This window comes from Saccostrea cucullata, unplaced genomic scaffold (genome assembly GCF_032062105.1).
Source record: "Saccostrea cucullata isolate Sc308-1 unplaced genomic scaffold, CSIRO_AGI_Scuc_v1 ctg4403, whole genome shotgun sequence".
Classification (NCBI taxonomy): domain Eukaryota; kingdom Metazoa; phylum Mollusca; class Bivalvia; order Ostreida; family Ostreidae; genus Saccostrea; species Saccostrea cuccullata.
The window spans coordinates 51,077-67,303 of record NW_026939048.1 but is presented as its reverse complement, the minus strand read 5'-3'; the positions used below and the strand labels follow the sequence as shown (position 1 = coordinate 67,303).

The window sequence follows — 16,227 nt, the reverse complement described above, 5'->3', positions numbered from 1 at the left end:
TACAGTTTTGGTCTGATTTCAATATAACTTGGCACACAAGTAGACTACACTAAGATACATAAAATAGTGCATCGGTTTTTGATTTCGATGAACGATGTTGCCATGGTTACTAAAAATAGAATTTTCTGAAAAATTCCTTTAAAACGCTACTCCTTCTACAGTTTTAGTCTCATTTCAATATCACTTAGCACACAAGTAGACTACACTAAGATACATAAAACAGTGCACCGGTTTTTGATTTCGATGAACGATGTTGCCATGGTTACTAAAAATAGAATTTTCTTCGAAATTCCTTTAAAACGCTACTCCTTCTACAGTTTTAGTCTCATTTCAATATCACTTGGCACACAAGTAGACTACACTAAGATGCATAAAATAGTGCATCGATTTTTGATTTCGATGAGCGGTGTTGCAATGGTTACTAAAAATAGAATTTTCTGAGAAATTCCTTTAAAACGCCACTTCTTCTACAGTTTTAGACTCATTTCAATATCACTTGGCACACAAGTAGACTACACTAAGATACATAAAATAGTGCATCGGTTTTTTATTTCGATGAGCGGTGTTGCAATGGTTACTAAAAATAGAATTTTCTGAGAAATTCCTTTAAAACGCTACTCCTTCTACAGTTTTGGTCTGATTTCAATATCACTTGGCACACAAGTAAACTACATTAATTTACATATAAAAGTGCATCGGTTTTTGATTTCAATGAACGGTGTTGCCATGGTTACTAAAAGTAGAATTTTCTGTGGAATTCCTTTAAAATGCTACTCCTTCTACGGTTTTGGTCTGATTTCTGAATTTAATATAACTTATCACACAAGTACACTACACTAAGATACATAGTTCTGTGCATCGGTTTTTGATCAGTACAAACCAGTAGAGCTACAGTCTCGACAGAGAGTTCTGGTTCATTTATGTGGACAAGACTCGCCGGTGGAGAGCTACAGTTTTTGTCCTATGCTCGGCACTCAGGGTCCTCGAGCAGTGAATTTTTTTTTTGTGCCAGCACATACTGCGAAACGGGACCTCATTTAATACAGACTCATCCGAAGGACCGGTCCCCACATTGGGATTCGAACCTGCGACGTAAAGATCAACTCCTTACTTCGCGACTCTAGAGCAGACGCTCCAACCACTGCGCCACGCGGGGGAAGTCACTGTTTTATAAGTGGTTACGGAAACGCTTTGCATTGATGCCCCTTAAAGGTTTTCATATCACCCTTAACTTACTAACTGAATGGTAGTGATTGGTTTCATTGCAACAAAGGATGCCAAAGTATTACGGCGTTCCTAGCTGTAAAAATACCGGCGGACATCGTTTTCCATCAGATACTACACTAAATTTGAAATGGCGAGATGTCATTAAACGAATGGACGAAAGAAAAAGTCTGTGGAGACCTGGAAAGTTCGACGTTGTATGTTACGCCCACTGTGTGGCCAGTGACTACAAGACGGCGCCATTAGGTGAGTCATGGTATTAATTACACGTTCATAGATTGTATTTTGTTGAATTTTCATTAATTTTTTTTTTTCTATGATTGCTATTTTTTAACCAATAAAATCAATTTCTGTTCGTGTTGCTTTGTGTTTTGTTTACCATTCCCCTTATATACATCTTGTTAAAACAGAGATGCAAGCAAGGATGATAAAGATGAAGCGGATAAATTTATTTGGGAGTATTTTAGTTCAGTTGTATAAAATATAAATTATTAAGTATACGTTTATATGTGAATTTTTTTTCCGCAACCTGTTAAAGCATAAGCATGATAATTATTTTTAAACTCAATAATAATTAATTTATATTGAAGAAACTTATAAATGATGTTTTTTTCTAATTTTATTTTTGCTTGGGGTTATTAATATCAACAACCAAGACAATACTTCGTAATATCATTATAACGATGAAACGTTCCATCTTCAACCGGCAACGAATCGGCTAACTAAATAACTTTTTTACGATTCTTAACGATTATTTACATTCAGCGATACTTCTTCTGGCTGACACCATTCTGACGTCACTGTTTAAATGCTCCCTGGTCATCTTTAGTTTAGTGAGAACTTTCGCTTCGTGCTTATATTGGTACTCATTTCATTGTTTACGAAAAAGTTAATGCTCATTCAAATTTTCCCGGGCTCAATTTTGCTGATTTGAGAGTTGGAAATTTGCTGATTGTTTCGTTGGTAAACCGTCAAACGACTGTCCATCATCTCTTTTTTCGTATCTTCGGTCCTTGGATTACAGGTATTTATATGAGGAGTGCATTTTAACTATACATCCTTAAACGAAGATAAACTCAGGGTTTGTATATCGGTCATTCACAATATCCCGTACATATTGCCTGTGGATTGCATCTTTCATGTCAGAACCTGTAGGTAAACCTAAGGTTCTGGCAATGAATCCGTTCGCATTGGGTCCTCCCCCTACAATTCTTGTTCTTCCTATACCTCGTTCACAATTTACTATTAGTGTATTAAATCATTTAACGATATATTTTTTAGACCACCGGGGATCTTTTAAAGGCATATGGACAACTACTAAGCATCCACTCCTTCATTCTCCTAAATTGGCGTCGGAAGCAGCTATCACTAGGGTCCGTCTTGGTATCGAGTCGAAAAAGATAATATTGCTGTGCTGCAGGCCATTGTGGACTTCCTCCAGGAGACCAGTATCGAAGAGTTTTCATATTAAATAATATTTAGTATTATTTTATACAACAAATAAATCTGCTTAAACATGTGTGTAAATAATGCAATACTTTATGAAAAAAATGTTAATCAATGTATTTTAAGTTATATTATAGTCTCATAAATATTCTTTAAAAATTATAAAAATATTTATTCTCGAATTCAGGTGCCTTGTTCGCAATTTGCTGTGATTTTCCAGCAATGGCAATCAAGGGATACGTATTTCATTGGACACAAGTAGTCCGGAGGCACGTGCAGTCTTGTGTTTTGGTGAGAGCTTACAGGAATAAGGAAGCAGTTCACAAGTACATCCACTAATTCCTTGGGCTGTTCTTTTTTGCCTCACCAGGAACATCATGCATGGACACCATCCCACACCTCAAACAGCCAAAACCGCCAACTATAAAGACTTAGTCAATTACATGATATCGACCGCCAATGGTTCCGTCACAATGTGTTCAGTTCGGAGGACTGGTCTGTGTTTCAATGCACCATCCGTACAAACAACAATTACTATATGAAAGGTTAAGTTGCTTTGGCATAATGTTTTTCTACGACGAGAATGAAATAGTGTTTTTGACTCAAAAAGTGACATAAAGAAGATTTTAATACAATCAAAAAATAAATATAAGAAATAATAATAAGAAATAATAAACTGAACACTCAATGATATTGCCATTTTTGCCAGGGTAGTATAACCGGTTGAACACAATAGCCAGACATGGAGGAGTCTCCTTCTAAAGGCTGATTCCACACCTACGTCAAAAGACTTGTATCATGTGACCACTGTTTGGACTGTAAAACTCAGGAGGGATACCAACCGAAGGTACACGGCGTTCGAGAATAGGATCAAAAAAGGCCTTGGAGGGGTACATTTACGATGCCCTCTGGACGAGTCATGCATTTTCTTCGTGCTGTACTCGGCACTCAGGCCAGTGAACAGGGATGGATCTTTTTCGTGCCAGCACTTTCTGCGACACGGGACCTCGGTTTATACGGTCTCATCCGAAGGACCGCGTATCGCAATGGTTCGAGCAACTGCTACATAGTCGCGAGGTAAGGAGTTGATTTCACTCATGGAAGTGGAGACCGGTCCTTCAATTGAGCCCGTATAAAGCGAGGTCCCGTTCTGCAGTAGGTGCTGGCACTGAAAAGACACGATACCTCCCTGTTAATACGAAACTTTCGAGATTATCTCCCTTGGCGCGCTCTTTCTTTGAGGAGGAGAGTTTCGTTGCCGCGTAAACAGGTGGGACAGTTATTTATATATCGGATACATTACATCATTGATATACTGGATTTTCATAACTACATGATTGTAAGGATGTACTTTACAACTCGAGAATAGCCAAATTAATGTAAAGGCGTATTTTTTAAGCAAAGAAATCGTAACAAAAAAGACAATATAAGTGGATGAGACTTTTCAGACGAGGGAAGAGATAATAAGATATGGACCTCTAATAAATACGGTACAAATTCATCTGATCACTACACGTCGGCAATCTAAATGACACATTGATTCTTTTCCTTATTATAACTTCAAAAAACCCAATAACATTTTAAGAACATTTTAAGAAAATGTTTTTACAATCAAGAAAATAAGTTACTTTCTATAAAGACTATGACGTTTCTTAAGTTTTCAAGTACCCTATAACTGAAAGTAGATTTGTAAATATGCATAGTTGAGCTTGATAAAATCAAATGCATCACTGCTTAACATTTATTATCTTTCTATAACATTTAGTAAATTTTAAAAAGCCATAATATCGTTTATTCATTTATGCACGTTTGTATACAGAAACAACCTGTCCCACCTTCATGCTGAAAGGGATACTTTTCGCGCCTCTATCTTAGGAGAGTTACAGTCTCGAAACTCGCGTACTGACCATAAGTGCCGAGTAAAGGACAAACTTTCCATCGGCAAGTCGTGGCATCTTTACACGAGTGAAGATGTTAAACAGCATAGAGTCGCCCGCGTGGCGCAGTGGTTAGAGCGTCTGCTCTAGAGTCGCGAAGTAAGGAGTTGATCCTTACGTCGCAGGTTCGAATCCCACTGTGGGACATGGAGACCGGTCCCTAGGATGAGACCGTATAAACCGAAGTCCCGTGTCGCAGTAGGTGCTGGCACGAAAACGATCCCTCCCTGCTCAATGGCCCTGAGTGCTGAGTACAGGACAAAATTTGCAGCTCTCCATTGGCAAGTGGTGGCGTTAAACAATATACAATTTATTAAAAATGGTAATATCTACTGATGTTTCCAGTTTCCCCGCCTTGAGAAAAGTCAAAGGATCTTCTTGGTAAACAAGAGGCTTGGACTTGTAGCTGTTGTCCTTAAGCTTGTGTTCCACGAAGCTGCGGAGCCTGTCCCCAGGGACACCTCTTTTTACACCTCTGAAAACGGTTAAGATTTAAAGAACTGACATGGAAAGAAAAGTTAAGTGGAATTAATGTTTTATTATTCTATATATCTGAAATATACCCTATAAACTGGCTAAGCTCTTCCTCAGCTTCCTGCTCGCTGTTCCAAAATTGCTCTTTAATTGTCCTATGGCAATTTTGAAAGTTTGCACACTGCAAATTGGTTTCTTGTTCCTTTTAGGTATTCAGCTTCCTGTGAAGATAGAAACCCTGTGATTAGTGTCATAAACAAGTCACATACTTTTCTTTCAAGAAGAGTGAAATACCATGTCGTAATATATTATATTATATTATCCCATGTTTACCCCTTTATCACTTGGATATAACTCATGTGATATCGTTTTCGTATCCCACAGTTTTGACGTCACAATAACAGAATTCTGGTTATTATTATTATAATAATAACCAGAATTCTGATATTGCAAGCAATAGCGTATGTCGCCCCGAACTGGACAGGACTTTCATTTTATTATCACTAATACAATTCCCATTAGCTAAGCTTGGACAACCATCAAATCGTATCAGTACTTTCAGTACTTTGATTTAAAAAGAACTTTCACTTTTCCCCTTATTCTATGGCAACTATTAACAATTTGCAATTTTTAAATGCAACACGCACAATTATAGATACTAATCATTAAATCAATCAAGTTTTATGACGAACGTCCAAGGCACCAGAAAGAACACTCGCGGACAAAATTCGTCGCTTTTTGCAGGTTTCCATGGCGACGGTAGCCATTTTGAAACTGAATGACCACACAACACAACTACAACCAGTGATCGTCCTTTGAGGAGAGTTTCAGGAAGATTGTCCCAGCCATCTCCGAGAAACAGCCCGCATAACAAAAAGATGCGTACAGTCGCAATACGTCGTCCCGACTTCGTTCGGGGCGACATAATAAGAAACAGAGTAAAAACAATATGTTCCCCAAAGGAAGTTTGGGGAACATAATAAAGTGGAGTCCTATATAAAAACAGTGTAAAACATTGACTGTGGTGTATAAAACAAAATGTAGAACATGGGATAAAAAGAATCTCACATGATTTTTATCCAATGAGTTGTGTGTTTGATATTACAATTTGTACGATAACAATCATATCCAACTACAAATCATGGCAGGTCAAATATATATTGTATATAGTTTAACTACCTTTGTCATTTCCTCGAGGTCATGCTCCAAGTTAGTAACATTGGAAAGGAGCTCAAGAGTTGTCTCCTCTGGCAGTCATTAAGGCTCTCCAAGGCCTGGTCACATTCACAGTGGGTCTCGTAATGGATTCATATTTCATTGATTTGGTGTTGTAAGAAAACATATCCTTAAACCATATTCATTATATTTCCATAAATTTGCAGAATTCAATAAAGAATACAAGCTTTAAAAAGTCATAATTTTAAATGCCTGTGCCATAATTGTATAAACTACTAAATTTCTAAATGTTTCTGAAATGTTATGACACTTCGAAGACTTTCTACGACTGTAAAATCACATATTTTCAAGAGATAAATTTCCGTGGTTTGAGAAAAAATATTGGTTCATGGGGATTTGATTTCGTGGTTGAAGAATTGATTAGTAGTAATATATGTGAAAAATTGCATTTCTTGGTGGACATAACTTCATGGGTCTCTTCATACCTTGAAAACCACGAAAATTAACACCCCCCTTAAAATTAGTGATTTCACAGCATGTAATCCCTCTCTCTCTCCGACACTCACAACAGACACAGGAAGAATTGTTTTGACAAGAAATGCTAGTATCAAGACCATATCCTTGTGGGAGACTTTGTTGATGTTGTGTCTATAAAAAATTGTGATTCATTGCCACAAATATCTCTTCTTCTGCTGTAAGATTTATGAAGATATTTGATGGGAGGGGCAGAAACTGCCATATTGTAAACCAACTTTAATTTGCGTGCGAGAAATTTTTGCGAGAGCCTCGTCATCGCGAATACTTCTTACCGCTAACGGGTCCTTAAAGCCTCTGTGTCTATTAATAACAGATCCAAAAAACCTTGATCGCGAAAATTAATTGTCGCGAACTAGTTTACCCTAGGTAAATCGCGAATAAAAGTTGGTTTACAGTATCCATTACTAATAATATTATACGAAAGTTCATAATCATAAATACAGAGGAAATTCATTCATATGAGTAGGAAACAAATCTTTTGCATTGTAAATTTAATAAAAAGTTTATGATCTGCTTATCAGGAAATATGCCCACCCTTGGTCTTTGTGCTTATGCTCACCTGGCAATCTCAGTCGCAGACACTCATTTTTCACTGATGGTGAGCCCTTTCTTTTCATTATATGATTCTGAAATTAATATCCATTTTTCTTCTGTGCATGTTAATGCAGCTTTCAAAGATAAGCTTGGAAGAGAGCTACATCTCCAAACAGACGGTGCCACAGACAACCAAAACAAAGTAGTTTTGGGATTTCTGGGAGTATTGGTACACCTTGGTATTTGAAGAGGTCATTGTATTATCATTTTACAAAACTATGAAATCTAGAATTGTAAATCTTTATCAGTGGATGATAATTGGAATTCTGTTATAATATAGTGCTTTTTACATATGCTTCCTGTGGCCCATACTCATGAGGACATCGATGCAATGTTTTCAAATTACTCTTCTTTGTTAAAGCAAGACATCATGACTCTTGAAGGTAATATTTTTCTTTCCTGCTTCCTTCGATATGTGAATTAACCAAGAAATATTTTTTTTTAAAATAACATATAGTTGTAAATTCTTGAAATAAACATTTTTGTTGCAGTAATGTATTACAAAATGGTTATTGATTTAAGACTTTCGGCCCCTCTCAGCCCAGGTATTTTGAGAGACAGCTCCCTTTCTTCTTAAAGCTATAATGATATTTAACATTTTTTGCTCAATAACTATTGAATTTTTTGTTCATTTCCAAGATATATATATACAAAAGAAATTTTTAGGAGCTTGGTCCTTAAACTCCCTAATGAAGATGTTTAACAAAATTGCAGGGTTTAATATTATTTAGAACATTATTTTGAGCGTCTTTTGTTCAATATTGCTCATCAAAATGTTTCCCACTTTCGAGCCAAAGATTTAGCATTCTGGCCCCTGTGGCCAACAAAATTATGATTATAATGCTCTGTTGCAATGTGAATGCATTATATTTGTTTGTTTCAGCTTTGCTTCAGTATTTCAACCAAATAAGTTATGTGAGAAATGGAAGATTTGTCACTTTGGTATGAAACTTTAAGGAGTGGTTGCAGGGTCACTTGATAAATAACCATGGACTTGGAGATCAATTTGAGTTATGTATCCATACACAGGGCAAAGGTTAGTGGACACTTCAAAGACGTTATACAAGTTTAAATTTTTCTCAAAACATAATAACATAATAAGGTCATAAAAAATTAATTTTTGGTTCTCAGGCCCTCCCTCATCTCTTCCAAGGATGCCTCATTGACCCTTTTTATTACTAAATCAATAAATACAACAAATGACCTCAATCATCATTTTTTGAGGTTTTGTACAATGTAAGCTGCCTCATTAAGTTTTGGGTGCAAAATAAAAAATGCCTCCTTCCGTCACCATATTTCTTGAAAAAAGGCCCGAGAACCAAGGAATTAACTTCGCATAGCCTAAAATAATGTAACTTTCATTAATTAACAATTATTATTTGTAGAAAGTCGTATTCCAATTTTCCAAGTGCTATCGGAAAGGTGATGGAGAAATGGTTGCCTGACTGATGTCATTCTGCAACTTTTGAAAGCGAGCTGGACCAACATGGCATACACGTTTTTAAGGTGATGGAATGTTTTTTTTTCTTTTGGTCAATTGTTAAAATTGTCACTTACAACAATCTCATTTGCCAGAGGGCATTTATTTTAAAGATGCTAATAAATATACCAGTAGAACACATTTGCTTATTTTGTAATTTTATGATTTGCATTTCCCGAAGACACCAACTCCACCTGTTGTTCTTACTAAGGAAAATGGTACATACCTTGAAAAAATCACCAAGGAGACAGGTCCAAATTGTTGGCATCAGGCCTTTTAAAGGCAGAGGAAATGGAATAATGGTAGAGTTTTCCAGCACTAGCAAGGGAGAAATTTCTTGAGCCTCCAACTCATGTTAGTTTTTAGCTCTACTGGTCAGAGACCGTATGCGATAATAATTCCAATCTTCATTTTATTTATTGATTCCCTGTGTTTTGATTGGACGAGAACAAATTCAAGAAAAAGTTTACGCATCGATGCATTTTTCAATCAGAACTACTTTCTTGACCTAGTTTCTAGGCTGTTGTAAAAACAATGAAAGATACTTCTAGTCCGTTTTAGCTTACAAGAAAATTGAAATGAAAAAACGCAAAACAGGAGATAAACAGGACTGACAGACGGGAATATTATGTTTATGTCGCTGTCGGATCACGAGTGTGAATTTAAAAAAAGCGCTGATCATGCTGTCATTTTCTCGACGTTCCATATCAGCTCAGTTGATATCGTTGTGATAGGGAAAAGAAACGTACCTCAGACTCTTGCTTTATCAGCATCATATTCATATATTTACATCCTACAGATCCCATATTCTCCCTAAATCTTTGAACGAACCAGAGCAAATCGAGGACGTCGTCGGTCTGCAACTTTCGCTATAAGCGTTGTTGTTAATGTCAACATGGCCATGGTCAAGAACGAATTATTCTGGAGAATACGCGTATTTACGATATTTGTTGACTTTAACAACATTCAATGAGTTTTTATAAGTTTATTTATAGATTGTTTGACAATTTAAGATGCATTTTATCGATATTCATCTTGTATGCGTTTCTTTGCGGCATAAAGTATTCCTACGCCGTACAAAATAACGGATTGTATTGCGGCCTCAAAGAGAAATAATTTTAATAATTTTAAAAATTCGTAATCGAAATTATAAGAATTAAACGTTCTTTTTTCAGAATTTATCGATGTGTAAACTCTGTATTTTTACTCACAAACTTTACATAAAAGTGCTTTGCACTTTTATTCAGTTTGTGAGTAAAAAAAAAAGGCAGAGTTTACACATCGATAAATTCTGAAATGAAGCACTTTCATGTAAAGTTTGTGAGTAAAAAGGCAGAGTTTACACATCAATAAATTCTGAAAAAAGAACGTTTAATCCTATAGTAGTGCGTCCGGCCGTATATACTCGCCTATAAGTCGGATTTTTGGGAGTTAATCTCTTGTCCAAAACTCTATGTCCGACTTATAGGCGAGCTATAAAATGAATGGTATTATATGAGGTCGGTCCCTCTGATATATAAGCTAATTAAATACAACCGACTTATAGGCGGACCGACTTATAGGCGAGTATATACGGTAATTCTGTATATCGGTTTTTGATTTTGATGAACGGTGTTAGAATTGTTACTAAAAATAGAAATTTCTTTGAAAAACTTTCTGAGTGCTACTCCTCCTACAGTTTTGGTCTGATTTCTATATTACTTGGCACACAAGTAGACTACATTAAGGTTCATAATTCTGTGTGTCGGATTTTGATTTCGATGAACGGTGTCGCCGTGCGCAGCTAGGTTAAGGGCGCCCATAGGAAATATGCCTTAAAATATTCCAAGAAAATCAATATAATTTTTATTTTTTTTTTTATTTTTTATTAGCATGAGTTTAAATTTAATAGGAATTGTACTAATGCATACGTATGTATAGGGTCTCAACCGAGTTCGGCCAAAGCGACTTTACGTACATCAGCTGTATGTCACGTGACATGGTTAAAATTAGAAAAAAATATGTACGGATACAAAGATCGGAAAAGTTCAACGTTCAAAAGTTTATACGGATAATTTTTCACGAAGAAATTGATTGTGTTTTCTTTAAGAAAAAATTTTGTAACCCGAAAAGTGCTGGGAGAAACTTTCCCATGCACGGGAATTATATAAAATAGGTAGCCGTCTCTTTAAATACCTCGTGCATTTACACTATAGATACGCATTGAAATAATGTAAAATTACAAAAAAAAATCAACAGCGCACAACTTGCTCCCGCCACTTTTCAATAGAGTAGAGGCAATAGCTACATGTGTACAAAATATCATAATTTATAGTTAAGCGGATATCGTTTGAACTTTTCGAGATTTTCGAGGGGGTGTGTATGTGATTGTTGTACGTTTGTGTTTAAAAGTGCATGACTGCGGCTCTATAAGAGACCTATTCGTTAACAGTTTATTAAGACTGTGAAATATTAATTACTGCATTCAAAAATATGACTCAATTTTAGTCAGATCACATTATTTAGTTTTAAATTTTACACTTACAAGTTGCAATTATAGCTTGATCTGCGTCTCAAGTGCAGAGAAATTGCGTGTAAAACTAGTCTATGACGTCATATCTGTCAGTACAGTGAGATCAAGTTGGCTTTAATTTTACATTCAAATAGTGTTGTAATGACAAGATAAGTTACACATAAATTTATGTTTACAATAACTACGAGAAATCGCTGTATGTAAAAGTGTATGAAAAGGAAAAATATTATTTATTCGCTGAGATTTATTTGTGCAATTTCACCTTGACGTCACAATCGATCTCCCAAAGCTTTTCATAGACCGATCTTTGGCAGTCCTTAACCTAGCTGCGTGGTTACTAAAAATAGAAATTTCTGTAAAATTCTTTCAAAATGCTACTCCTCTTACAGTTTTGGTCTGATTTCAGTATAACTTGGCAAACAAGTAGACTACACTAAGATACTGTGTATCGGTTTTTGAATTCTATGAACGGTGTTGCCGTGGTCACTAAAAATAGAAAATTCTGTAAAATTCGTTCAAAATGCTACGTCTCCTACAGTTTTGGTCTGATTTCAATATAACTTGGCACACAAGTAGACTACACTAAGATACATAATTATGTGTATCAGTTTTTAGGTCAACTGAGTAAACTCAGGTGACCCATTGCTATCTGTTTTCGTCCGTCGTCGTCCGTCGTGCGTTAACATTTGAACATTTTCAGCTTCTTCTCTGCAACCACTGAACCAATTTCAACCAAATTTGGCACAAAGCATCTATGGGTAAAGGGGAACAAAAATTGTGAATTTCATGATCCCTGCCCCCCTGGGGCCTGAGGGGTGGGGCCAAAACCACTAAAATTAATGCAATCTTTAAAAATCTTCTCCTTTACTCATGGACATCAAGCAGTCAAACTGTTGGCATGATTGTAATCAGCAAGGGTGCCTCTACCAAAATTGTGAAATTCATGGCCCTGGGGTCAGAGATTCTAGTGCTAGGGTGGGGCTAAATAAGTAGGTAGTGAAAATGCATTATTTCTTTGAAAATCTTCTTCTCTGCTCCTGGGTATTAAATAAACCAACTAAGTACATAGTTATGATGAGCAAGAGTGTCTCTACCAAAATTGTGAATTTTATGGCCCCAGGGTCAGGGGTTCTGGTGTTAGGGCGGGGCTCTATTGATTATATAGTGAAAATACATGAATTCTTTGAAAATCTTCTTCTCTGCTCCTGGGTATTAAATAAACTAACTAAGTACATAGTTATGATGAGCAAGAGTGCTTCTACCAAAATTGTGAATTTTATGGCCCCAGGGTCAGGGGTTCTTGTTTTAGGGTGGGGCTCTAATGATTATATAGTGAAATGCATGAATTCTTTGAACATCTTATCCTTTGCTCCTGAGTAATATAACTAATGATCTAATTACATATTTAAGGTCAGGATTTATTTTATTTTCAGTTTTACAAACCCTCCGCTCAAGGTTTTGAATTTTCAGAAAAAAATAAAACAATTTTTTTCTTTCCGATGACAAATTTGAGTCGGGATCGAGATTTCAAATTTACGAACTCGCACTTCCGGTTTAAGATGAAACGGCGGGTAAATAAAGCTAGATCTGAGAAGATAGCTTGGTTTAGTTTAAAATTCATCGATACGAGTGCCATTCAAAACGTTTCACCCGTTCAAAGGACAAATAAAATGCTGACGACTTTGTTGCACAATGACATGGTGGTGAGATAATTATGTATTCGTTTCAAAAGTATATGTCTGTAAATTATTTTCCTCCCCAGGTTTTAAACCGCCCGTGGTAGCTATTGCATATTGCCAGCGACATTGTTTAGGTCTCTGTTATAGCTTACAGTCTAAGCATCATTCTTCAGAAATGGGTTGCTTATGCATCAGATGTAATGAATAAAACTATGGGAGAAGTTAAGTCCATTTGAGGAAGAAATAAACAATAACCTGAAGAAATTAAAAAAAATATATAACTTTTAAAAGGCAAGAATATACAAATATATACAGGCATGTAGTATCATTTGTATCAAGCAGAAAAAATATTTAAAATGTTCACCCTACTCCCCAATACTGGACCGTCTGTTTTATGATAGGAATTATAATTTTAGGCATCAAGAAAATTTTAGAACAAAGTCTACACATTCACCTAACACATATTAAAAAAATGATATATTGAAAGACTTTTAAAGAATTGATTTTTTAAAATATATTTTGACCAACATCACAAAATTTATATAACTGGCCCAAACTACCCAAACTGGCAGATGATGAAATAAGCAATTAAATGTTCTACTTTCCTATTTGTAAGCATTATGTGTCCAGTGGTAAGGAGCCTATTAGAATAGCATAAAAAAGAATGTACAAATGTTAATAATTGATTTATCAAATTTTTTTTTTATTTCCTTCTCCTTCGGGACTTTTTTATTCTCATGTTCATAACTAAACCTAAACATAAAAAAAAATGCTGGCCTTATAATGAAGACAGGGGCTTCTTTCAAAATAGATAATTTCAGGCCGCTGGGTCAGGGGTACCAGGGGGGTACTTTGACTAAAAATAAATTAATGCTTTGAAATATGCCCTTTGATAAGCAATGGTGCCTCCTTCAAAATTTGTGAATTTCATGGCTTTTGGATTAAAACACGAACCAAATACAATCACTGGAAAGTTGTTACATGATACTCAGGTGACCTATAAGGCCCGTTGGCCTCTTGTTGATTTTGATGAATGGTGTTAGAATTGTTACTAAAAATAGAAATTCCTCTGAAATTCTTTCAAAATGCTACTCCTCCTACAATTTTGGTCTGATTTCAATATTACTTTGCACACAAGTAGACTACACTTAGATACATAATTATCTTTATTAGTTTTTGATTTCGATTAAAGGTGTTAGCATTGTTACTAAAAATAGAAATTCCCGTGAAATTCTTTCAAAATGCTACTCCTCTTACAGTTTCGGTCTGATTTCAATATAACTTGGCACACTAGTAGACTACACTAAGGTACATGATTCTGTGTGTCGTCCTTTTTTTTTTTATTTCGATGAAAGGTGTTGCCGTGAATACTTTAAATAGAAATTTCTGTGAAATTCTTTCAAAATGCAACTCGTCCTACAGTTTTGGTCTGATTTCAATATAACTTGGCACACAAGTAGACTACACTAAGATCCCTAGTTCTGCGTATCGGTTTTTGACTTGGATGAACATTATTGCCTTGGTTACTAAAAATAGAAATTCCTGTTAAATACTCTTAAAATGCTACTCCAAATACCGTTTTAGTTTGATTGTAATATAATGTGGCACACAAGTAGACTACACTAAGAATACTAAGAGACTTAATCAAGGATCATTTTTCTGTATATTGCTGTTGTAAAGTTTTAATTCCCAACTGCATAAGTACTTTTCTCTTCCTTTGCTACAAGTACAAACCAGTAGAGCATCAGTCTCGACAGAGACTTCTGGTTTTATATCAGATAATCAGCCATTTTAGCAGTCATTAATTATCTTCTTTTTTGAATATTTTAATGAGTGTTCGTTTCATATATTGATTAATTTCATATTCAAGGTATATTTCCCATTCCTTGATTTGATCCAGAGGATGGAAAGTACATCATCAACCCACAATGCATCCCCATTGCCAATAGAACAAACTGAGGGAGCTCATGGAGAAGACAGACAAGAGAACACTGGTAAGAATATCATCATTTTTTTTTTGTCTACGTTATTAGAATTTATTCTGCCATAATCACTTGATAATGAATATTTTACTATCAAACTACATTTTCTTAACATTTACAGGAATGATTCCCCCGTAAAGAATAACATTACTCTCATATATCGAAAAATGCTTGTAAACCGATAACAGTTTTATTGGAAATGCTATCCATCATGATCACAGTGTAACACTAATATCTTATATTATTTACAGGTATAACTTGAAAACAACATCCAACCTAAATGGAGGAAATCCAAGAATTGCAATAAATAAATTTTTTAAATCAATGGCTTACAATATAAACCTGATTTTGTCATTTCTTTCATCATTTAATACTTGCTATGGACTACAATAACAATCTAAATATCATTTCACAATCTAAAACACCTAGTTAAAAAAACTACGAGTGATAATGAATCACGAAATGACAACTGTTTTTGAACTAGAAAAAAAGATAAGTTGTCTACAAAGTTTTATTGATCACAACTACAATTATACTTTAAAAAAACTAACATTTTTAAGTGATATTTATTATTCATTCAGTCAGTGCCTGCAATGAACGACTGTGTTCAGTCAGCCAATATCTGCATTAAACGAATACCTGCAATGAACGACTGTGTTCAGTCAGCCAATACCTGTATTTGACGACTGAGATCAGTCAGCCAATGCCTGCATTGGAGGACTCAGTTCAGTCAGCCAGTGCCTGCATTGGACGACTCAGTTTAGTCAGCCATTGCCTGCACTGGATGACTGAAATCAGTCAGCCAATGCCTTCATTGGACGACTCAGTTCAGTCAGCGTACAACATGTATGTCTGCATTAGAAGACTCAGTTTAGTAAGCCAATGTCTGCATTGGACGACTCAGTTTAGTCAGCCAGTGCCTGCATTGGACGACTGAGATCAGTCAGCCAATGTCTGCATTGGACGACTCACTTCAGTCAGCCAATGTCTGCATTGGACGACTCAGTTTAGTCAGCCAATGCCTGCATTGGACTGAGATCAGTCAGCCAATGCCTGCATTGGACAACTCAGTTTAGTCAGCCAATGCCTGCATTGGACGACTGAGATCAGTCAGCCAATGTCTGCATTGGACGACTCAGTTCAGTCAGCCAATGCCTGCATTGAGCAAAAAAAATGTTTATCTAGT

The 16,227-nt window shown here is 35.8% G+C and overlaps 1 pseudogene; it reads left to right on the top strand.

Annotated features, from left to right (window-relative positions):
• Positions 1–1,376: 1,376 nt before the first annotated feature.
• Positions 1,377–15,978, top strand: LOC134252160 (uncharacterized; annotated as a pseudogene).
• The last annotated feature ends 249 nt before the right edge of the window (positions 15,979–16,227 follow it).